Here is a 22,140-nt window from a genome sequence, read left to right on the forward strand (position 1 = left end):
GTATACAAACTGAATACAACATATGACATAATTATTGTGTGCCTGACGGTCATTGCAATAATGCCAGAGCTATACAATAATAGGGGAGAGGGGATGGGCAGATGGAAACCAAACAAGGAAGTTAGAGGGAAAATAAGTGCTGTGAACATAAAGGAAGGAGAGGGTGAGGAGGGCTAAACAGGAAAAGAGAGTGGGCCTCATTCCGACGCAGGCGTTAAGGGGTTTACGGCGCCGTAAACGGCGCCGACCCTTAACGTCTGATTACAAGGTTCTCTTTGCGGGATGGCTGTTTAACGCCTGCTTTTTTGCAGGCGTTAAAAGCCATGCCGCAAAGGGACCTTGGCGATAATTACGGCACCGTAATTTACGGTCCCGTAATTCTCGCCTTTCCCCATTCCCATTATGCCTTATGGGGCAAAAATAGGAATGGGGAAGGGGCCATTGGTGAATGGGGAATTACCGCCCCACTCACCTTGGAATGGGGCGGTAATTCCGCCATCCACCATGGCAGAATTGCAACCTTAGCGGCATGGACCATGGTGCTAATAGCACCATGGTCCTCCGCCAAGGTTGTAATGAGGGCCAGTGAGTGGGAGAGCAAACAAATGAAGTGCCAGATGTTGGGTGCAGCAGTGAAAAAACATGTTTTGAAAGTCCATGAGGGCACACAGATGCATACAAGATGGGGGAAGTGTCGAGCTGTGAGGCTCCGTTTCAGGATGCTGCAAGACGCGGGGCCCGCCAGAAACAGTAAAGGCAGGGGCAGGAAGCAATGAAGGGGCATTAAGGCAAAGGAATCGGGGAGCAGCATAGGGGTGTGTGGGGGGGGTATGCATCGGCACAAGTGCATGAATGGGATACAGGAAGGGAAGACCAATGAGTAGGGTTCAATAGAGGATGATGAATGACGATAGCGCAAAAAACGGAAGGTTGCTGCATGATGGAAAAGCTCTTACCTTGAGAGGAAATGGGTGGGATGAATGAGGCACACAGGGGACCAGCGGCAGTTTAGGAGGCCGGAAGGAATGTGGACTGATGGAATGGCACGTCCCACGGACCGGGCGGGAAAAGACAGGTCTGCGTCCTTGGATGGAGGCCCTTTGAGTGGGGCCGACGATGGCCTTCCGGCTCGGCCAATCCGTGCCCCAGCAGGTTCTGTGGGCTGCGTGCGCCATGCCATGCAAGGCAGCCATCATGGAGTGCCCTTGTGGTCTGGAAAATAAATGATCCCTTGCAGGGGAGGGGGTGCAGGCAGGGGGAAGATGATTGTGCTCTCCTCAGCGCTTGAAGGAAAAGAAGGGAAAAAAGAAATGGAATTACTGAGATTTCATTTGTGTCCCATTGTACAGATTCTTTTTACTTGATCAAACGTGTCCTGCTGAGTTACTTGTTAAAGAAAATGTTCATTAGATTCATAATTCTTGAATTTTTTTTGTGCACAGTGTTTTGTGCTCATGTGTTTAATATGCATGAAAATCAAAACATAAAAGAAAAAAGCTCATAATCATAAAAGGTAATGATGACTTTGGGTAAAAAGTTGTAATGTGCCAAATAATGTTTGTATGGTTGTTCTTTGAATTGAAAGGTGCATTATTGTTCATGTTCTGCTTGCACTGCAATTGACAAGCTAAGGTTTGGAGATAGACCACTGAAAATAAGTCTTCCTCTGGAATTTCCTGGGATTAGAAGCCAAGACCTAGGTTCATCACCTAAAGTTCAGGAAAGGATCTGACCAACCTGGTCATGCAATCTTTTCCTGAACCATTTGTATCCGGTTGGTTCTTGAGGCATTCGAATTTTTATGTATCTAGCCTGACCATTTTATTTGTTAAGTATAAAATAATAATTTTGCATTTCCTTGCGCTTTCCAGTACTGATTGCCCAATGACCTGTTCCTTTTGAATAAATCTTTATCTGTAATAGTGGCATAGCTCACAGTTTCCTTCTCTTTTTACTTCATTTTAGGCATAGACTGAAATTGAACATTTGATTGTTAAAGCTAATTTGATTGTTTGCTACCTGATCTTATCACAGTGGCAATGGCGCCCCTGGCACCAGAGCTGGCGTCCACTGTGTTAATGGGACTATGTGCCCCATTACCATAGGCCCTTTTACCACACACCCCAGGCAGCCCTTTTGAATTATTCACTTTGTAATTATTTTATTTTATTGCTTTTGCTCCAAAAGAGGCTGGGTTTTAGATTTTTTGGGTAGTAGCAATAGCAGCGAATGTCAATTTCAGATCTGCCGCTTCACCCCTGACCACCTTGAACTGTACCCAGCTATTGCTGTTTGTAGGGACAGAGAAAGGTAAAAAAGAAAAAAAATCGTGATCCAGAAGCAAACTGTCTCCCTTGAGACACTGGTCCTTGAACAGACTGAGAAAGCAACACTGCAGTATGTCTTTGTAGCCATTTGTCTAGGGACAGCTTGCCCCGTGAAGAGTTGATACCTGTCCTCAAGAAGATGCATCAAAAGGCACGGTTTCCCTTTATCTGCAATCCTATGGAAAGGGAAGATAGCTCAGGGGCAACGTGCTCGCCTTGGAAGCAAGGTGACACGGAGTAACACAGGTTAGATCCCCGGGTCCGCGCTTAGAAACCTCCGGGTATTAAGTGCTTTATAAATAACCCATCATATCAAATGGAGTAATTCAGCCAGAACATGCTGACTTTCTGACCAATGTCTCTGTGCCTTTTGCCCAGACTGCCACCCTCAGTGCTGCAGTCCACGTCACCATAGTCTTTCATAAACAGTGGTGATGATTCTGGCTGCTTGTCAAGGGCTGTATCAAAGTGCCCCCCAGACTGCACTTGCCACAACCATCTGCTTTTATTCCCTATTGAAAATCCTTTTTTCTTGAAATTCCGACAAGTATCCAGGAAGCAACCATGGTTTGAGAGGATATGACTTTGCCTTTTAATCCCAATACAGTGCTTTGTGGGTAATAAAGAAGGTGTTGGTGCTATTTATTAGGAGGCATATGGAATGTTGTGTTTTGGGGATCTGGAACCTTCTGTCACTATTTTGCTGATGTGTTACACAGTGTAGGCCCAACACATCTCATAACTGGATGTTCCATTGCAAATGTGTGGGACATTCTTATGAGTGTTAATTTATCTGCTAGTGTAATCTTTTGTGCCACTGACCCTCCAGGCTTGATAGCTCCTTTTCAGAAATAAAGTCCATATCTTTACTGTCTCCTGCAGCCAAAATGCGGAATTAGCAAAGGCATCTAGACAGCCATAAGGCCTCAAACATGATTTGTTGTGCACAAACAAGTAAAGAGGAGCAAATGCGGAAACCGAGGATGTATGCTTTTTCCTACGTGTGGTGAGGGCAACAAAGAAATGTGTACACGGGAAACTATATGTGCAGGTAAATGTTCAACCAGTGTTCATCCAAGTTCAACAAGTCTATGTTCCTGTTGAACAAGTGTTTGTGACAATAGTTCAAGACAAAAACCATTCCCCGTTCCTCCGTCAGTTGTCTGTTCCTGTCTTTTAGGGACATTGCAAATGAGTGTCATGTCATCATCAGTTTGCGTCGTGGGTGGATTGTTAGTCTGTTAGGCTGGGAGGATGGCTCAGGGGCAACGGGTTTGTCTTGGAAGCAAGATGACGCATATCAACACAGGTTAGAATCTCGGGTTTGCCATCATAGCTCCCTTCCATTAGCATAATCTTAGCTGGACTTGTTACTGGTTGTCGGCACACAGGCTCAACTTTAGGCGTTGACTCCTGGTCCTGGACCACCTAGGAAGCATCTGGGTCAGCACTAGTTGGCTCTGAACTGCTGGGAAATTATGTCTACCACCACTCAGTGGGTTTGGTCTGGCAGCTACCGACTAGCTTTGCTCTGTCAGCTTCTCACTCTCTCATTGATAATTAGCTAGCTTTGTTATTCTCAGTGGTGGCCTTGCTGTCTCCACCAGAGCTAGTTTGTTGCTGCATGCCCCACTTATTCCACATACACCCTCCTAGTATGTCTATTATTCTCTGGTTTATGGATCATGCCTAGTTCTTCCCCTTCTCCTGGATATGTAGTGTTTGTACCTTTTCCAGTCTGTTCACCCTGGGTTGGGGCTCTGTCCCGCTCCCACAGACTGTTGCATGGTTGTCGACTTTGGGCCTCTTAACAGCTGGTGTTCGTAATGCTCACTGCCATCCTCTCGTTAGGAGCATTTACTTTCCTCTGGGTTCTCGTCTCTTCGGTAAACACTCTTGCTTTGTGGAGCTCAGGGATCCGGGCTGCGCTCTCTCTCCTGGTCTCGGCGCATGTTGTTGGGCGCCGTGTCCACCACTGCTTTCCAGTGGTCCTGCCACCAGGGAAGGCGGTTCTCTCCCCGTCATTGTTTCTAACCTGACCAGAGATACCTGCTCTGTCAGGTTGCTCGCATCGCAGCCTCCAACTAGCATGTCTCACTGCCTGAATACCACCGCAGATAGGCATCGCTTGGCCCCTCCAGAAAGGAGTCTCCACAGAGACTTGCCTCTGCATGACAAGGACTCGCCCTGCTCCGTAGGAATCTCATCTATTTGCAGCCCACAATGCTCTTATGCACATCATTACAACAAACCAGATGTAGCCTATATTCCTTGATCATGGCATTCAGATGTGTTGCAGCATTACCTGAAGCCAATAGTGCGAAAGATGTGTCTTTGTTGTTTATAGGTATGACAGACGATGCCAAAGTCTTTTCCATTTTCATATATGCAGAAAGGGTTATTTGGACTAGGAATGGGAGTCCTTGTAACCAAGAGGGGAATCACTCCCTTTGAAGTCCACTTGCTCAGACCCCTAGAGGGTCTTGCTGAGTGGTCTCTCCAACATGGCCTCAAAGGGGAGGGGGGGGTTACTCCCCTCTGGAAAGCAGGGGCAAATTGTCCAGATTCATCACACTTCCTTTACAACCTTGCTCTTTCCCTTCCACCACCTCTCACTTCTCCCTCTCATTCCTCCGACTCATCTCATGCATGTTGTTTCCCACCTCCTTGTCTCTCTCGTCTCCTAAGGATGCTGTTGCATCAAACTTCAAACACTTTGTCAGCCTGTTTATGTAGTCCTCTCAGGTTGCGATTGGGGTCTTGATTGAGGCAATGAGAGCACCAGTGTGATGCAAGGGATAGTGTCCCTTGTGATGAGCTGGATCACAGTTGAACTGGAACATTTTCATGTTTGCAATTTTGCACTGTCCTACAGCTTAGTAGCCAGAGGCCACAAAATGACAGTCCTCCATCTGCGAGTAGGGAAGTCCTGTTGGTACTGGCTGTGTCCGCCAATGTCGTGTTTCACCACCCACGTATTTTCCTTGTCTTGCTTTCCATACCGCAAGCCATGTGCCTTTTGTTCACCTAACTATCTAATTTGAACTGTGGCTTACCAGGTCCTGTGAATAGGCGTTCACAAGCCACCTGTTCTACAAAGACATGTCTGCATTTCTTTTTGTAGTTTTACTGTATTCCACATTTTGAGCCTAAAGTATGACAGAAGAGGCCCTGTGCGATCCTCCATATACCTCCTCTGGGTAGACATGTGGTCATCTCCTGACTCCTAAATTCTCCTGTATTGAAGCTAGTGACTCATTCACACATCTTTGAATCCAACACCATATCAAAACTTATTCCCTCCACCCCTCCCCACACCCCTCATTCTATTAAACCCAGGCCAACCAGATTTTGGTCTGCATGAACCTTGCACTACACCCAGCTGTAAGACTTCCAATGCTGCTTGCATCAAGGGCAGCTATAACCATGCTTTCTTAGATGTTGCCAAATGAACCCTTGCAGATGCCAAAATAATGCAGAAGCCGTTTCTATACATGATAGGCAACCACAAGTGTACCATGAAACACATCTTCAGGATGGGCCTGGGCAGGGTGACTGCCAGTGCAGGGCCAATAATGTAGAGTGGTTCTGTGTAGGCACTCATTGATGTGAATGTCAGGAATGGTTTTTAAATACTTTTTTGAACATCTAACTTGGAATGAAACTATGAAACAATGCTATGGGCCGCAGACCGGCTCTACAACAAATCGATCATATATGCAACCTCTTGGGCTTTTTGAAGGACAGGCTAAATTACAGACCAATCGACTCCAGTGGAAACACATTTATCTGTCCTTTGACAGCTGACATCTGTTTGGCACCAAGGCTGAAGTCATTGCAAACATTCAAGGTTTCTAGTGCTAAAGGGAGCAGTTTCTTACCTGTAACTCCATTTCTCCAGCGTTGGTATCTTTCATGGATTCACATGCTGTGAATATTCCCCATCAGGCGGGAAACCTCGGTCACTTTAACCTAGCGTTTTCCTATGGAAAACTGACACTTTAGTGTCCTATCAACGTCCATTTTGGGTGCTTTAGTCCCCACCAATAGGATGTAGGGTATATATAGCCCCGCCCAAGCGGCTTCCCTTCAGATTTTAACCTTCAAAGTAGAGTGAACCCGAACCAGGTTTACCTGCATGGGCAGCCGGAGGGAGCATGTGAATCCATGAAAGATACCAACGCTGGAGAAATGGAGGTACAGCTAAGAAACTACTCCCTTCTCCATCATTGGATCTTTCATGGATTCACATGCTGTGAATAGATTATATAGCAGTACCAATCGTGCATGGTGGAGTGTAAAGGCAAACCAATACAGAAACAGAATCACATAATGCCGCTGACAAAGCCGTAGACCTCGTCAAGTGTGCCTTCGGAGTCCTTCCCAAAGGCTTTCCAGCTTTAGTGTGGCAGAACGAGATGGCAGGGGACACCCAACAAGAAAGTCCTTGTTTGGGGATTGCCTGTCCCTTGACGGATGGCCCATAAGCCACAAATCGCTCTTTAAATGTTCTGAAATCATGAGTACGATTCAAATAAAACTTCATCGCCCTCTTTACGTCCAGCGAATGCAGAGCCCGTTCTGCAGGGTGGATGCTGAACAAACAACGAGGGCAAAACAATAGACGAGAGTTTGTGAAATGCTGTTGGCACTTTGGGGATAAAGTGCGGATTGGTAGCCAAAACAACCTTGTTCTTCAAGCATCTCAAGTATGGGGGATCTACAACCAATGCTTGCAACTCCGATATCATTCTGGCCGACGTAGTAGCCACCCTCATGACAGAAACTGCAAAGGAGCCGTTAACAGCGGCTCAAAAGACGTTCTCATCAGACCTGAAAGTAGCACATTAAGGCTCCACACCGGCGCAAACCTCTTGACCGGAGGAAAAGTTCGAAACAACCCCTTCAAGAAATGCTTGACTAGGCGATCACTAAACATAGGAGCCGCATGCCGCCTCCGAGCAAATCGAGAAATTGCCACCAAGTGTACCTTTATGGAGGATAACGCCAAGTCCCTTTCCACCAACTGCAACAGGTAGGGGAGAACCTGTTCTGGGAAAATGTTCAAAGGGTCCACCCCCAGCTGGCCCTTGCACCACACACAAAACTATTTCCATTTACATGCATAGGAGACATTCGTGGATGGTGCTCTTGCCGCCTCCAAAATTCGGCGACAGTCACGGGAAAGCGTTAGCATGCCAAACACAGAGTAGTCAGGAGCCAAGCCGTCTGAAAGACCATGGATTGTGGTGCCACACAGCGCCCCTGTCCTGAGACAGAAGGTCCGGCGTCCCCTCCAACCGAATCAGCTCTGCCAACGACAGGTGAAGGAGATCTGAGAACCACGGCTGCCTGGCCCACAATGGAGCCACCAGAATCACACGGCACAGGTATCTCCGAATCCACTGGAGGGTCCGGCGGATGAGCGGAAACGGAGGAAATGCATATGCGAACTGGCCCGTCCACGAGAACGCATCCTCCAGAGACTCTGGGTGAGCCCAACTGCTGGCAAACTCCCTGCACTGTTTGTTCTCCACCATTGCAAAGAGATCCAATGGAGGATGGCCCCACTTCCGGAAGATCATGGAAATCTGCTGCTCCTTCAGCTGCCACTCGTGCTGCTGGCCTACGTCCCTGCTGAGCACATCTGCCTGCACATTCAACAATCCCGGCAGATGATGAGCCACAATGCCAATTTCGTGCAACAGAGCCCAATGCCAAAGTTCCTGTGCTTCCCTCGACAGCACCGTGGAATGCGTGCCCCCCCTGTTTCCTGAGATAAAACATTGTGGTGATATTGTCTGTTAGCACCCTCACCACCAAACCGCGTATGCGCGCCAGAAACGACTTGAGGGCCCAATGTACTGCTCTCAACTCAAGCACATTGATGTGGAACCGAGATTTCTTCTGAGACCACAGGCCTTGAACTTGCAATTTGCTGAGATGCGCCCCCCATCCCGTCTGAGAGGCATCCGCCACAATCGTAAATTGGAACTCCGGCTCCAGCAACTGCATGCCCCAAACCAGATTGTCTGAGCACTTCCACCAGTGAAGAGATTCCACCAGAGTGCTGTTGATCACCAACTTATCAGACCAAGAGCTGCAACTCTGAGCCCACCGGTCAGCCAGGAACTCTTGCACCGGTCTCATGAAGAGACGACAGTTCGGCCGCAGCGGAATGCATGACGCCATGGCCCCCAGCAGCGACATGTGGGTCCGGACCGACACCCTTGTACCGATCTTCCACTCGGCCGCCCTTTGCTGGAGCTTCAGGACCCGTTCGCCCAAGGGCCTCACAAGTCCCAGTCAAGTCTGAAACTCCACCTCCAGAAACACCAAGTCCTTGGAAGGCGTCAGAAATGATTTCTCGAAGTTGATGGAGAATCCCAGTCCTTGCAACTGCTGCCTGGTAGCTCCGAGCCTTTCCTGGCCTGCCCTGGCGACAAACCTCTCACCAGCCAGTCGTCTAGGTACAGGTATACGTGATGACCATCCTGTCTGAGACACGCTGCCACTGGTGCCAAACATTTTGTAAATGTCCTGAGGGACAACTTTAAACCAAACGGGAGTACCCGAAACTGGTAATGATCTTCTCCTATGACAAACCGCAGAAACATGCGGTGCCGCTGATGCATGGGAATTTGAAAGTAAGTGTCCTGTAGATCCAACGATGCCAGAAACTCGTCCGGCTGTACTGACCGGATGACTTCCTGAAGAGTGAGCATCTTGAACTTTAGGCGTTGCAGAGTCTTGTTCAACGCCCAAAGATCCAGGATTGGTCGCCACCACAAAGTAGCGGAAATAAACCCCTTGGCCTCTCTCTGACCCCAGAACCCGTTCTATAGCCCCTTTCTGTAGCATAAGAACTACCTCCTGCTGCAGGATGTGAAGATGTGGTTGCAAGGCATTCACCGGCGGAATGGAAACCGGGGGACAACTGTGTCCAACACCCAACGATCCGATGTAATTTTGAACCAATCGTCCACGTGCATCGCCACCCTGACCCCCCCAGTAGATTGTCCTGAAGGCAGTCATTGTTGCGGTTTAGCTTGCCTCCCCTTAGAGGTGGAGGACTGCAAAGCCCTTTTCTGCTGAGCCCGAAAGTCCTGACTCTTCTGCACCGACTGCGGCGATCTCCGATTCCTCTGGGATGAATAACTTGACCGACTGTAACCCCGGTCCCTGGTGGAAGCAAACCTGGCAGTACCCGAAGCCCCCTGGAATGGGCGAAAGGAGCACCCACTCTGTAACGCCCCTAAGGATTTATCAGTCTGCGTCTTCCTTCATCCCTTTGATGGCCTCATCGATTATTTCCCCCCCCCAAACAAATGCTCCTCCTCACACGGCATGTTGATAACTTTATAATGCACTTCCGGGTGAAAGTCAGTGCACTTCAGCCAGGCTTGGCGACAAAGCACTACCCCATTGTTAATCTGATTAAAGCGGATTCCGCCAGGTCAGCAGCAATATTTATACTGTGATTGGAAGCTTCCTCCCCTTCACGCACCAATAGCATGGCAGTCTTGCGGTGCTCCTCCGGCAGATGTTCCAAAATAGGCACCACCCTATGCCACATCCCACGATCATAGCGTACCATGATCGCTAAGGAATTTGCTGCTTTCGCCGTCGTCGCCCCAACAGTCAAAACCTTCTTCCCAAAGGCATCTTGTCTCCTTGCGTCACTGTCAGGACGAGTAACACACTTATGCTGACTCCGGGCCTTACGGCTGGCCTCCACCGACACCACAGATTCAGGAGTGGGCTCAGACACTAAGCACTTCGGGGTAGTTTCTGGGGCCATGAACTTTTTCTCCAGTCTACCTTTGACAATCGGCTCTGAAAATGGATGGCGCATCATGTGCAGGCCCTCCTGCCACATGTGGTCCAGAATAGGTCGGGAGCTTTCCTTCTTTTGCCCATGTGACCGAACAGGAAGCACTCCTTCCGCTCTTCCTCAGGTGTCAACCCAAACTCCACACACGCCTTAGCCATCATGGCGTGGAACACCCCAACATCATCGGGAGGGTAAAGCTGCGCTGGACTCCCAGGCTGTTCCACCTCCCGTCCGTGTCCCACACGTCATCCCTCGTCGGCGACGATGAACCAGTAGACAGTGTTCCGCACAACACAGTCTGTCTCCGACTCTAGCAGTTCGCCCTCCTCAGGGTACGATCGTGCACAATCTTCTCTCAGCGGCAACCCAGCCGTGGAAGATCTATGTGGAGGAATACCAGGATCTTCCACGGAAGGCCCCACCGGGACCACATTCAGAGGGGATAAACATGCATCCAGCTAGCTCAACAATGATTGCAGCGTGGACAGAACATGGAGCAACAACGTAGACTGCGGGTTCACCAGCGGGTAACTAGTAGGACCAGCTCCCACTCCCACCGACGAAGGCCCAACACTTTGCAGTCCCAAAGCTAACTGCTCCAATACAGGCTCTCGGTCGTCGTCCACCACCGAGGACCCTGAAAAGGCTGCCGTCTCCTGATGTAGAATGGTGTCAGGCAGAAGAGTCAAAGGTGGAAGACTGCCATGCCCCACTCTGTAAAAATCCTTCCGTGTCCATCCTTGTGGACGAGAATAGCATCGGTCCTTTATCCAATACCGTCGTTGCTTGAGTCGACGACACTACCGTCTATGACTGAACCGTAGATTGAAGATCAACAGTCGACGACTGGCCCACCGTCGACGAGGTCGTCGCTGGAACCACCACCTGCAGTGGAGATTTCACCGGAGACACGATCTGTTTGGCAGCGATGGACCGGTGTTTAGTGGACTCCCTGCTGGAGGACAACCTATGTCGCTTCCCTGAAGAGGAGCGCTTCGATGACGAGTCCTGCTTGGCCAACTTCACCTGCACAGTCGACTTCTCGGGCCTACCACCAGAACCTTGGGAATGGTCTGACCGACCATGCTTGGACGAAGAAGCACCCTTCGACAGCTGCATACTCGAAGATCTACTGCTCTTCCCCACCTCAGACGCAGGTGCTGGATGAGGTTTCTTAGCCGGAGGCTCAGCCGACGCCGCCCGGCGATGTTCTGCAGACTGCAGAGGCCGCTCACAGGACAGACTCCCACCTCCAAGGCCGGGTATGTGCCCTCATTAAGTCAAGAGACCAGCCGCCGATTGCGGTCCTTAAGAGTCTTTTGTGAAAACCCTCAACAAATCTCGCAAGTGTCTGCCAAGTGATGGGGGTAAAGGCAGTAGAGGCAATCCATATGCCAGTCACCCTCATACACCTTCTTCAACCCACAAGTCGCACAGGGCCGGAAAAGAGACTTCTTCGGAGCCCCAGAAGCCATCTCAATACTCAATAGCACACGCACATGAAACACGAGGTGATCCTAACAGTTTGGAGACGGTTGAAATCTGAAGGGAAGCCGTGGGGGGGGGCGGCGCTATTTATACCCTACGTCCTATTGGTGGGGACTAATGCACCCAAAAAGGACGTTGATAGGAAAATGCTAGGTTAAAGTGACCGAGGTTCCCAGCCTGATGACGGGGAAGATTCACAGCATGTGAATCCATGAACGATCCAATGCTGGAGAAGCCACATTATTGAGGTTGTCTATTACAGAACTTTAGCATTAGGAGTTTTCCCTTCTCCAGGAATTGCCCTAATTAAGGGCCAGACAGGAACAATATCATAGCAGTTGCTACAGTACTTTTGCACCAGCTACATTGCTCCCCAAACTGTACATCACAAAGGCTCTTCATTGTAAATGTGCATACCTTTGTGCACTTGACAACAGTGGGGGGGGGAATCAGAAGATGTTACTCGTCAGCTTGGGAATCGATTTAGTTTGGACTAGTGGGCTGTGAAGTGAAGAAGTGTGCTGGGCACTATATCCGAGAGCTGGGTACAGTATCCCTTAGATTGTGCATTAGTTACAGAATGTTAGGGAGGATAAGCATTCCCTTACTTGGGTCATTGAACCCCATTTAGGGGGCCCACCAGAGTTCACCCCCTTCTTTATCCTTTTGTGCTCACCAGTAAAGATGTTGAACTATATATCTAATGGATCATGCCCTCCACTGGATTCCTCATAGTTGATATACCGATATTCTGCTTGGAGCTTCTGAAATGTTGCAACAGCACATGGCACTGTGTGTTGAGTTGAGGTCCTTCAGCGGCTTCAATCTCCATGCTTGGACATAACGTCAACGCTGGTATGAATGGCAAATTGTGTTCGAGGGGTGTGCAGACTGATTTGAAGATGTCGATCACAGATCCACACAGGCTATGCCTCTGTTGCCTTTGAGTGGATCATAAGGTCGACGATTGGTGTATTGCCAGTCTTATGACCAGCAAGGCCTTATTTATTTATATAGCGAGCCAAACCCATAAGTATCTGGGCACATTTACAAGGCTACATTTACATTGCATAATACAATTACAGTGAGACAAAAGCAAGCCAATTATTTAAATTACATAAGTATGATAAACACCAGACAGATGATATAACAGGATTACGAATGGAAGTATATACAGGAGAGTAAGGTGAAACCAAATTAAACATGTGAGAAAAGCCATGTTTTGGTTTTCTTTCTGAAACTGTGGAAGGATGGTTCTGTTCTCGGGGCAACAGGAAAGGCGTTCCACAGTTTGGCGGCCAGTACAGAAAAGCTGCTACCCCCTGCTTTCATAAGTTTATATCTGGGAACCTTGAGGCAGTGACAGTGTAGGGATCTGGTGGGTCGATCCAAAGTGTTTTTGGCAAATTGCTTTGGTAAGTATTTAGGGGCTGAGTTGGTAAGGCATTTATGGAACATAGTTAATGATTTAAGGTTGATACTGCCCTTCATAGATAGCCTTTTAGTGGTGTGTCTGATATCTGAGATGTGTTGTGTTCTGGGAATGTTTAGCACTTTTTTTTGATTTAGCTGATGTTACTCAACTTTTCAATTATTCATTACAAAACTTAAAATGAAGTTAAAATTCATTTACGTCATAACACAATTATAAAATCACAGCTATACAAATCAAAACAGAAATGTCATCCAGGTATTCTTGTATCCTGCCATCAGATCAACCAACAAGGATGAATTCAAGTCAAGATCAAGTTAGATGTCACTTGAACATATACATGTATATTTGAATGATATAACGCATAATTCATGTCTTATCAGAATACCTCCTTGATGGCCCCTATCTCATAATGGGAGGGCATACAATGGATGTGGAAGTTTATACTCCATTTCTTTGAAGTAGTTAAGTTTCCTATATACAACTCCCTGATTCACTGGGGCAGACAAAGGCAATAGCGACTTCCTTTTACTCATTCAAATTCAATGCTCTAAGAAAATTCTATGTGGCAATGCGAATACTCATTACAGGAGTTGATAGAATCATCTTCCATCTATTTTCTGGGATCTTATTTCCAATAAATTCTAGATGTTTAGCAAAGTATTTCTTTCTTAGCGTCATAAGAGCTGTACACTCCACAATCATGTTGACATTGTTTTTACTTGAACCTAGGTATAAGGCGTTACAGTAGTCCATTTTGGACATAATTCATGCCCTGGCCAGGGTAGTGCAACTAGGTGTAGAGAGGAATGGTTTGCACGCATTGATTAGCTTGCAAGTGTATGCTGTGGAAGAGGCTGTGGCATTGACTTGTCTTTTCAGGTTTAAGGCTGAAGCAAGATAAAAACCCAAGGTTTTTACCTCCTTGGATACTTTAATATTGTTACCGTCAATATTGAATGATGTGAATTGGTTGCTTATTTAGTTTTTTTAGTCTAGCTGTGGAGCCAATGAGCAGGAGCTCTGTCTTTTCATCATTAGGACAGAGACCATGAGTGGCCATCCATGCTTGGATAATAAGATAGATTTTGTTGAGTCAGTGGCATGATTGCCCGTGATGGGGATGAGAATCTGGGTGTCATCCCCATAATTGGTGTACAAGATACCCAGGTTGTCAAGACCATCGAAAAGAGGCTTGGTAAAGATGTTGTAGATCGTAGGAGAGACACACAACCCTTGCGGTACTCCGCAGATGATGGGTGCAGGTTCAGCTGATACTGTGGGAGAGAAGACACTCATGGTACGATTTATCCAGGAAGGATTGTATCCAAACAGTAGCGTCAGCAGAGAAGTGGGCAGCTGAATTTAGATGATTGCATGAGACTGTGATCCACTAAATCAAATGCCGCTGAGAGGTCTAGGAGGAGGAGGGCACGTTTTCCATTGTCCCTTATGTCGTCCATTTGGTTTTTCAGGTCTATTAAGGCTGATTTTGTTCCGTGTTTGGGTCTAAATCCAGACTGTCGCAGGAAATGGAGATTATTAGTTTCAAGGTAGGCTTGTATATGTAGATAGGCTGCCCTATCTAGTATTTTCAGGAGAAATGGAACTGTCATTATTGGTCTGTAATTAGTTGCGATATTGGGGTCAAGGTTTATTTGAGGACCCATGCATCTTTTAGATTTGTCGGGACTGTGCATGTAGCAAAGGAAGAGTTAATTAATGTCATGATGACTGCACTAGTTCTTTAGCTGCCTCTTTGATTATAGGTGCGGGGCAGGTGTGCCCCTGGCATCTAGAAAGTTTGAGGAAAGCAATTATGTCCTCAACATCGTGACTGGAGACTGGGGTGAATTTGAAGCGGTTACATGGTTTTATTAAGGTTCTCTGTGACTTTGGTAAGGGCGGATGTCCTCTGATAGATGGAGTTTTTATTTTCAATTTTCTTTTGAAGTAGATCAATTTTGTTGGAGAGCGCTACTTGAATTTTTGTACACCAGGACTGTTTCCGTTGGAGGAGTAGGGGACTCTAAGTCTCTTAATATAATGAAGAGTTCTCTGGTATTTGAATAGGCTTTGTTGATTCTATCATTATAGGTGTCTTTTTAGCTTGAAGGATCTCAGATTTATATCTTCTGGCGATTTCGATAAGTTTATCCTTATTCTCCAAAGGGGGGGTTGATTTTTCCATAAGGATTCTACACTTCTTTTTTCGTTGCGTAGAGCTTTAAGATTGGAGGTGAACCAGGAGTTAAGGTGTGCTCAAGGTTTACCTTTGCACAGTTTAAAGGTGCAATTTTGTCTAAGGCTTGGTTCATCGTATTGTTGTAAGGTTCTACAAGAACTGAGGAGTCTGAGCTAGTATGTGTGAAAATAGTGATAGGTTGGAGTAGCGGCAATAAGTTTTCCACCCTTTATATTCCGTTTGTTTCTAGTAAAGGCCAGGGGAGCCAGTGGGATCATCAGATTAGGTTGTAGTCTGTCTTGTAGAGTGAAGGAGATAACATGATGATCAGACCAGGCACATGGTTCGTTGGATGTGATTTTGGTATTACAATTAAGGTCAGCAAGCCAATCTAATGTTCTGCCTTCTAGTATGTGTGGGAGAATTAATGCGGTGGGTGAAGCCTAGTTCAGTAATTGTATTAGCAAGTGCTGAAGCATTGTCATCTTTCAGGTCATTGAGACCAAGATTAAGGTTAGCTAATAATATGATTTGGGAGGTCAAAAGATGAGATGGGGCCCAGCGGTCAAAGGTGCATGGTTATAGTACATGATGCTGTGAGAGGCAATTTAACTGTCAAAAGCTCTCCAGAAGCGAAAAGGAGATGTGGGCAGACCCTTAGTCCCAATTTGGTTTTAGCAATGAAAGCAATGCCCCCTCTGCCGTTTTGTCTTATTTTGTCTTAGTATGGTGAAGTTCTCTGATATGGCAAGTGATAATGTTGGCCCTGCAGCTGCGTGAAGCCAAGTTTCCGTTATGGCTAGGAAATCCAGTTGGTTTGAGACTGAGGTCCGCAATGTCTAATGTATGAGCTACCATAGATCTGGCGATTATAAATGCACCTTTGATGTGTGGTGTGTCAGAGTCCGAAGGAGATGGAAGGATAGCCCTCCGTTTCCTGGTGTTAGGTTGTTGGTAGGAATATAGGTGTTACATTTTTGTTTGTTCTTCTTCAGTGGGATTGCAGTGTTAATGTTGTCAGTGTCATTAGTAGTGGTTTAAAGGGCAACTTCAATCTAACTCTGAGCCTATAGTTTCTAAGGTGTATGGGGCAGGGTTGATTAGGTGTAGGCCTAGTGGCGTATAGTTGGATCCATTGCACTGGTGATAATGGGCTGGTGAGGCAAGTGAGTGGTTTAACAATCGGGTGGGAGTGTTAGGGACAGGTTGAAAGAGTGGCAGGAACTTCATTGGTGTAATACTATCTGACTGTGCCTTCAGGGAGAGGACGGCTAAACTCACCGTAGGTCGGTATCGATCTTTCATCCAATCCCTCAAAGAGGAGATCGTCCGTTGAAAAAAGTTTGAGGGACCGATCTCAGATACCGAATAAGCACTCCAGGTCCAGGAGCGACTCACGGTACACTTCATCGTCTTCGCAAAATGTTAGTCTGAGAAGAAGCACCATTGCTCGTTGTCTTTGTCCGACTCCTCACCCTACATGAAGAAGGTAAGCTTTCAGAGTAAATCTCCCTCTAAAGCAGATTGGGAGGAATTCTGGCTGCAAGTGATGGTGTTCTCCAAGATGGCCTTAGCTGGCCCTTCCAGTGAACCAAAGAAGGCTTCTGATCCTGCGTGCCTTGTAAGGTCGACCAGACGTTGTCTAAGATGACTTGTCGGGCGCATAAGAGCCCAGGTAGTGTTTTGGAGAATCATCCTCAACTGTGTTGTAGATGCAGGAAATGTCAAAGCCACTGGCCACTTCTTCCACTCCATCGAAGGAGCCTACATCAAATTCTTTGACTCCAAAGCCGTCAATGTCTTTTTCGGATTCATAAACGGCTTTTAAGCCCTTATCTAAAAAAATGATTTCTTTTTAAGTCGATGGGATCCATCTATGAAGAAGAGGAGGACTATCCTTTCTTTGGGGTTAAATACGGCACTCCTGATGTACTGGAGGAACTTCTCTGAAAACTGCAGTTATTATTGCTTCCCATTTCTTTTCTCCTCTTTCCACACCTCCCTCCCACATATCTAGTTCCTGTCTTGACCTTATTTTTACCTCGGTTGTCTCATCTCTTCCCTTTTTATCTTTCTGATCACCATTTTCTTTGTTTCAATTTTCCCTACATTTTCAGTCTCTCCACTTTCCTCTCCTTCCTCTCTATCATATGGTTGGCATGATTTACATCGTTTTTAATACCCACTTTGTTTCCTCAGTCATCTCTACCTTACCTTCTCCTTCACAACATTGTCTGCTGACGAGGCAGCACGAGCCCTTTCCTCTTCACTTTCTTCTTGTCTAGATAGTCTTTATACTGCCTCAGTTTTCCATCCTACTCAGAAGCCCCCCGGCCCCCAGCCATGGCTTTCTAACCACCTTCGATTTATGAGTCATGTTCTTCTTCGCCTTAAGAGATGTTGGCTTAAGTCTAAGTCGGTGGGTGATTACAGTTCATATTCATCGTATCATGCTTTGTATGGTGACTGTCTTCTTTCAGCCAAGCGCTCTTATATCTCTGATCTTCACTAACAGTCATCTCATCCCAGACGTCTTTTCCAAACTCTAGCACACTTTCTTTCTCCACCCACTCCAGACTATTCTGTCAATTCTACTTTTATCAGCCTCGTACTTGGCTTTATTTTGCTCTCCAAAAGGTGGTTTCTTTGTTCTGCTATCGAAACATCCTCCTTACAAACAGTATTTGCTTCTTCTGTCTTGCCCCATATCACCTCTCATTTCCCTCATTTCCAGTTTTACTCATATTACAAATGAGTAGACTTCTCTTTTATTGTCTCGGGCTCATCCGAATACTTCACCTTCTGATCCGATTCCTTCTGCTCTTATTCCCAAGGTCTACCCCTCTCCTGTCTCTTAACTTACGTCTTTCCTCAATATTTATCTTTTGACTTTGACTTTTCTATTATCCTTCAAACATGCCTCAATTATTCCAAATTTAAAGAAGCCATCTGCTGATCCTTCACTTTCTTCTAATTTTCCTCCTATTCTTCTTACCTTAGCTATCTATACTATTAGAACGTCTTATTTACTCACAAGTCTCTCCCTTTTGTGTCTAATGCTTCTATTCTTCCCCGGTTTCAGCCGGGATTCTGTTCTCTTCATTCCACTAAAACAGCTTTTCTACCAGTTCTGAATTCTTTACTTGCAGAACACTATTCCAAACACTCTCCTCATTTTGTTAGATCTATCTTCTGCATTTGACACCATTGACCACTCTCCTATTGGCTTGTGTTTAGTCTTTTGGTTTTACTGGTTCTGTTCTCTCCTGGTTTAGTGCTTACCTGTCCCATAGGACATTTTCTGTTTCCTGGGCTGGTACAACTTCTGACTCTCTCCCTCTTGCCCATGGCATCCCCACAAGGATCTGTTCTTGGCCCCTTCAGTTTTTCCCTTTACACTTCACCCCTGGTCATTTCCTTTCTTGGTCTATCACATCATTTCTATGCTGATGATACTCTGCTTTCTCCAGCATGGGGTCTGGCATGGATTCACATGCTCATGAATATTCCCCCATCGTCAGGCTGGGAATCCTTGGTAAAGAACAAATCAGTTTTGTTTCTGACCTGTCTTTCTCCTAATAACCAATCACTGGTCTCTGGGTCATACTGCCCCCAGCCAATGACTGCCCTCTACCTAAGCCCCTCCTCTGGCAGCCATTTTTACCGGACGTTCAAGTGTTGGGAGTCCTCGTGCTATAGCTCTCGAGCTTTTACCGCGTTTTGCGATTGTTTATTCAAAGAGTTTACTCTCATTTTTCGGTCAATCGAGCCTCAAGCTCCACCGATTCTACTTCCGATCAACAGGGGCCCGTTCCGGAATTTTGTACACCCCACAAGGGTCGAGTTTCGTTTCTTGGAGGATTCCGGAATATCTTTGATGCCTACCCCGCGTCGACATGGCCCAGGACAAAGGAAACGCGACGCCCGCATCCAAGTTTTTCAGGAGCTGCCCTGGATGCAGATTACAAAATGTCTTCAAGGAAGATGAACACTCTCGGTGCCTCTACTGCCTTCACAACAACAAATCACATGTAGAGAAGGACTGTGCGTTTTGTAAGAATGTCTGAACGGACAATGAAGGATCGCTGTTCTTGACTCACCAACTGGCTGGAGGGGAAGAGCCCAGCAGCAGGTGAGAAGAAGCAGTCCGAGACGATCTTCTAAGACCTTTGAGGGTGCTTCGGCGACGGGGGCCCAACAGAAGGCCAAACGCTGCAAGTCCGCGGGCACCGGGAGCGCCGATGTGTCGGGCTCTTTGGCTCCCAGGCAGGGCGCGATGTCACCGACGCCATCAACCACGAGCCAACGCTCTGGCTCAGGATAAAGGAAGTTGGAGAACCCGGGTAAGCTTCAGGCGAAGTCCTGGTCGATCCCGACGGCGGCAGCCGAGGAGGAGCGAGGCAGCGACTCCCCACCCCCCTTTCCCCCCTAAGGTGAAGGCCTCGGGCACCCCCAAAGTCGCAAAGGCCCTGATTCACCCGGCTAAGGCCTCAATCGAGGGAGTCGGGCGGCCCTGGCAAAGCCTGAAGAGGCTATCCCAGTGGAGACGACCTCCGGGCTTAGAGTTTCCCTGCCACCACGGAGGGAATCCTCTTTTCAGCCTATCAATAAGACCCCCCCATGAAACTCCGGGCTGAGGAGGGGGGGGGGTGAGCCATTACAGACACAGATACCACCTCTGAAGATGAGCTGGCTGGCGTTGCAAAGATCCTGGACAAGAAGTTCCAGGAGGTCCGGTCCTGCGGGAGGGATTCCGATGAGGCAGATGAATAAAGCAACTCTGGTGCCGACGAGGAGCCGGAGGCCGGGGAGGAGACGGAGGATCCTACTCCCCAACCGTCGCAACCGGTGTCTGTGCCACAAGACAACTCGGTAGCAATCTTGATGGCTATTCAGGCCTTGTGTACGGAGATAAGGACAAGGTTGCCCTTACCCCCAGCAGATGATCCAGCGGAGCCTGGACCGTCGGGGAAGCCCACCGAGCAAGCAGAGGCGAATCCATCCCCCACCTCCTTTCCAGCCTTCACAGCCTTCTCAGCTTCACCTTCAGATGAGACGGGAACAGAGACAGCGAGGACAGACGACTGTGACGACGTTGGAATGGACCTCCCATCACCACCCGCTCGGGCCCCCCCTACGAAATTGGCTCCTTCCACGCCATGATCGCCAGGACATCTGAGCTCTTCCAGCTCTGCCCCGAAGAACAGAAGGAGGGCTTCCTATACCAACGGCGGAGGCCCGTTACTGGATGACATCTGGGACGAGGGGCTGGCGCTCCTGAAGAACCAGTCCACAGCTCCTGGGTCCCGGACTCTGCCCCTATGTGCCTCAGGGCACAGCCATCCCCGAATTCAGTGGTCTCCGCGGCGGCCAAGAAGAAAGCAGCGGGGGCAACGGCTTAAACTTCCCCGCTGGACAGCGAGGGGAATAAGCTGGACGGCATGGGACGATGGGTCATCTCGTTGGGGGCGAATATTAAAATCGGCCAACGCCCTCGCAATCGTGGCACGCTACGACAGGGAGCTGTGGTTCAAGATCACTCCCCTGCTGGACTTCCTCCCGGACGACAAGAGGGCTGAGGCCCTGGAAAGTACATCAAGTCTCAGAAATTCCGGAAAGTCACCCTCCAGCACGTGCTGGGACAGCTGGAGGAAGGTGATTTCCTATTGTCGCTGGACTTGGAGGATGCCTACTTCCACATCCCCATTCTAAAGGGACATCGCAAATTCCTACGATTCGTGGTCCAGGGGCGGCACTATCAGTTCAAGGCCCTTCCCTTTGGATTGAAGTCAGCGCCCAGGGTGTTCACCAAGTGCCTGGCACCAGTGGCGGCGCGGCTACGCCTGCAGGGGATCCATGCACACAGCGAAGACCGTCCAACTGTTCACGGATCTGGGATTCTCGATCAACTTCGCGAAATCCCACTAGGTACCATTGCAAGTCGCCCTGTTCCTGGGAGCCAGACTCGACACAGTGGCACGACTGGCTTCACCGTCGGAGGAAAGGACAAAGGCCATCCTGGGCAAGGTACAACGGCTGTTGACCATGGACTCGGCCAGGGTGAGGTCCATCAAGTCCGTACTCGGCATGATGTCCTTGTGCATCTACCTCATGCGCCTAAGCAGGCTATGGATGTGACCACTGCAAGAGTTCCTCGACGCCTGTTGGATGCAAGCGGCGGGCAGCTTCAAAGACAGGATCTCACTCAACGAGACTTTCCGCCAAGCGATCCGGTGGTGGGGCACCTATGCACATCTTGCGGCAGGCATGGACTTCCAGACTCCGGCACAACAGGAGACTGACAACGGATGCCTCCCTGGAGGGATGGGGAGCGCACACCGGAGACCTCCACGCAAGAGGCCTTTAGCTCCCAGAGGAGAGGTCACTAGACATCAATGTCCTGGAGCTCCGAGTTGTGTTCTGGGCCCTCAGGTCGATCCTTCGTCCCTCAAGGGCAAGGTGGTGAGAGTCTTCACTGACAACACCACAACAATGTTCTACATCCAGAAGCGGGGGGGCACCAGATCCCCAGACCTATCCAAGGAAGCGTAGGATCTGTGGCACTGTGTTACACTCACGAAGCGCTGGTCCCTTTGGTCTAGAAGCCGGCTCTGTGGCTCCATTCGGAAAAGTACCTTCAAGATGGTGGATCGCAGCACGGACGATTCCGCTATCACCGTTCCAGTCCTCTCACGTTCGCCAGAGGTACGGCGTACCGCTCACGTGACTCTTCATAGGACACAGAGACTTCCAGCTCTTCGCGTCGCTACTGTACTAGTGGATGCTCCGTGAGTTCGCAACCAGGCAATCTCAAATCTTCAGCATAACTCTCTTACCTCTGATCAATACTAACCCCTCTCCTCTTAATATTCCA

General features: G+C 48.2%; 1 protein-coding gene across 1 annotated transcript in view; it reads left to right on the top strand.

Annotated features, from left to right (window-relative positions):
- TXNDC11 (thioredoxin domain containing 11) overlaps positions 1–22,140 on the top strand; it is a 1,034,390-nt gene that overhangs the window by 72,351 nt on the left and 939,899 nt on the right. The window lies entirely within an intron of this gene.

Source organism: Ambystoma mexicanum, chromosome 2q (assembly GCF_040938575.1).
Source record: "Ambystoma mexicanum isolate Mex_15411 chromosome 2q, UKY_AmexF1_1, whole genome shotgun sequence".
Classification (NCBI taxonomy): domain Eukaryota; kingdom Metazoa; phylum Chordata; class Amphibia; order Caudata; family Ambystomatidae; genus Ambystoma; species Ambystoma mexicanum.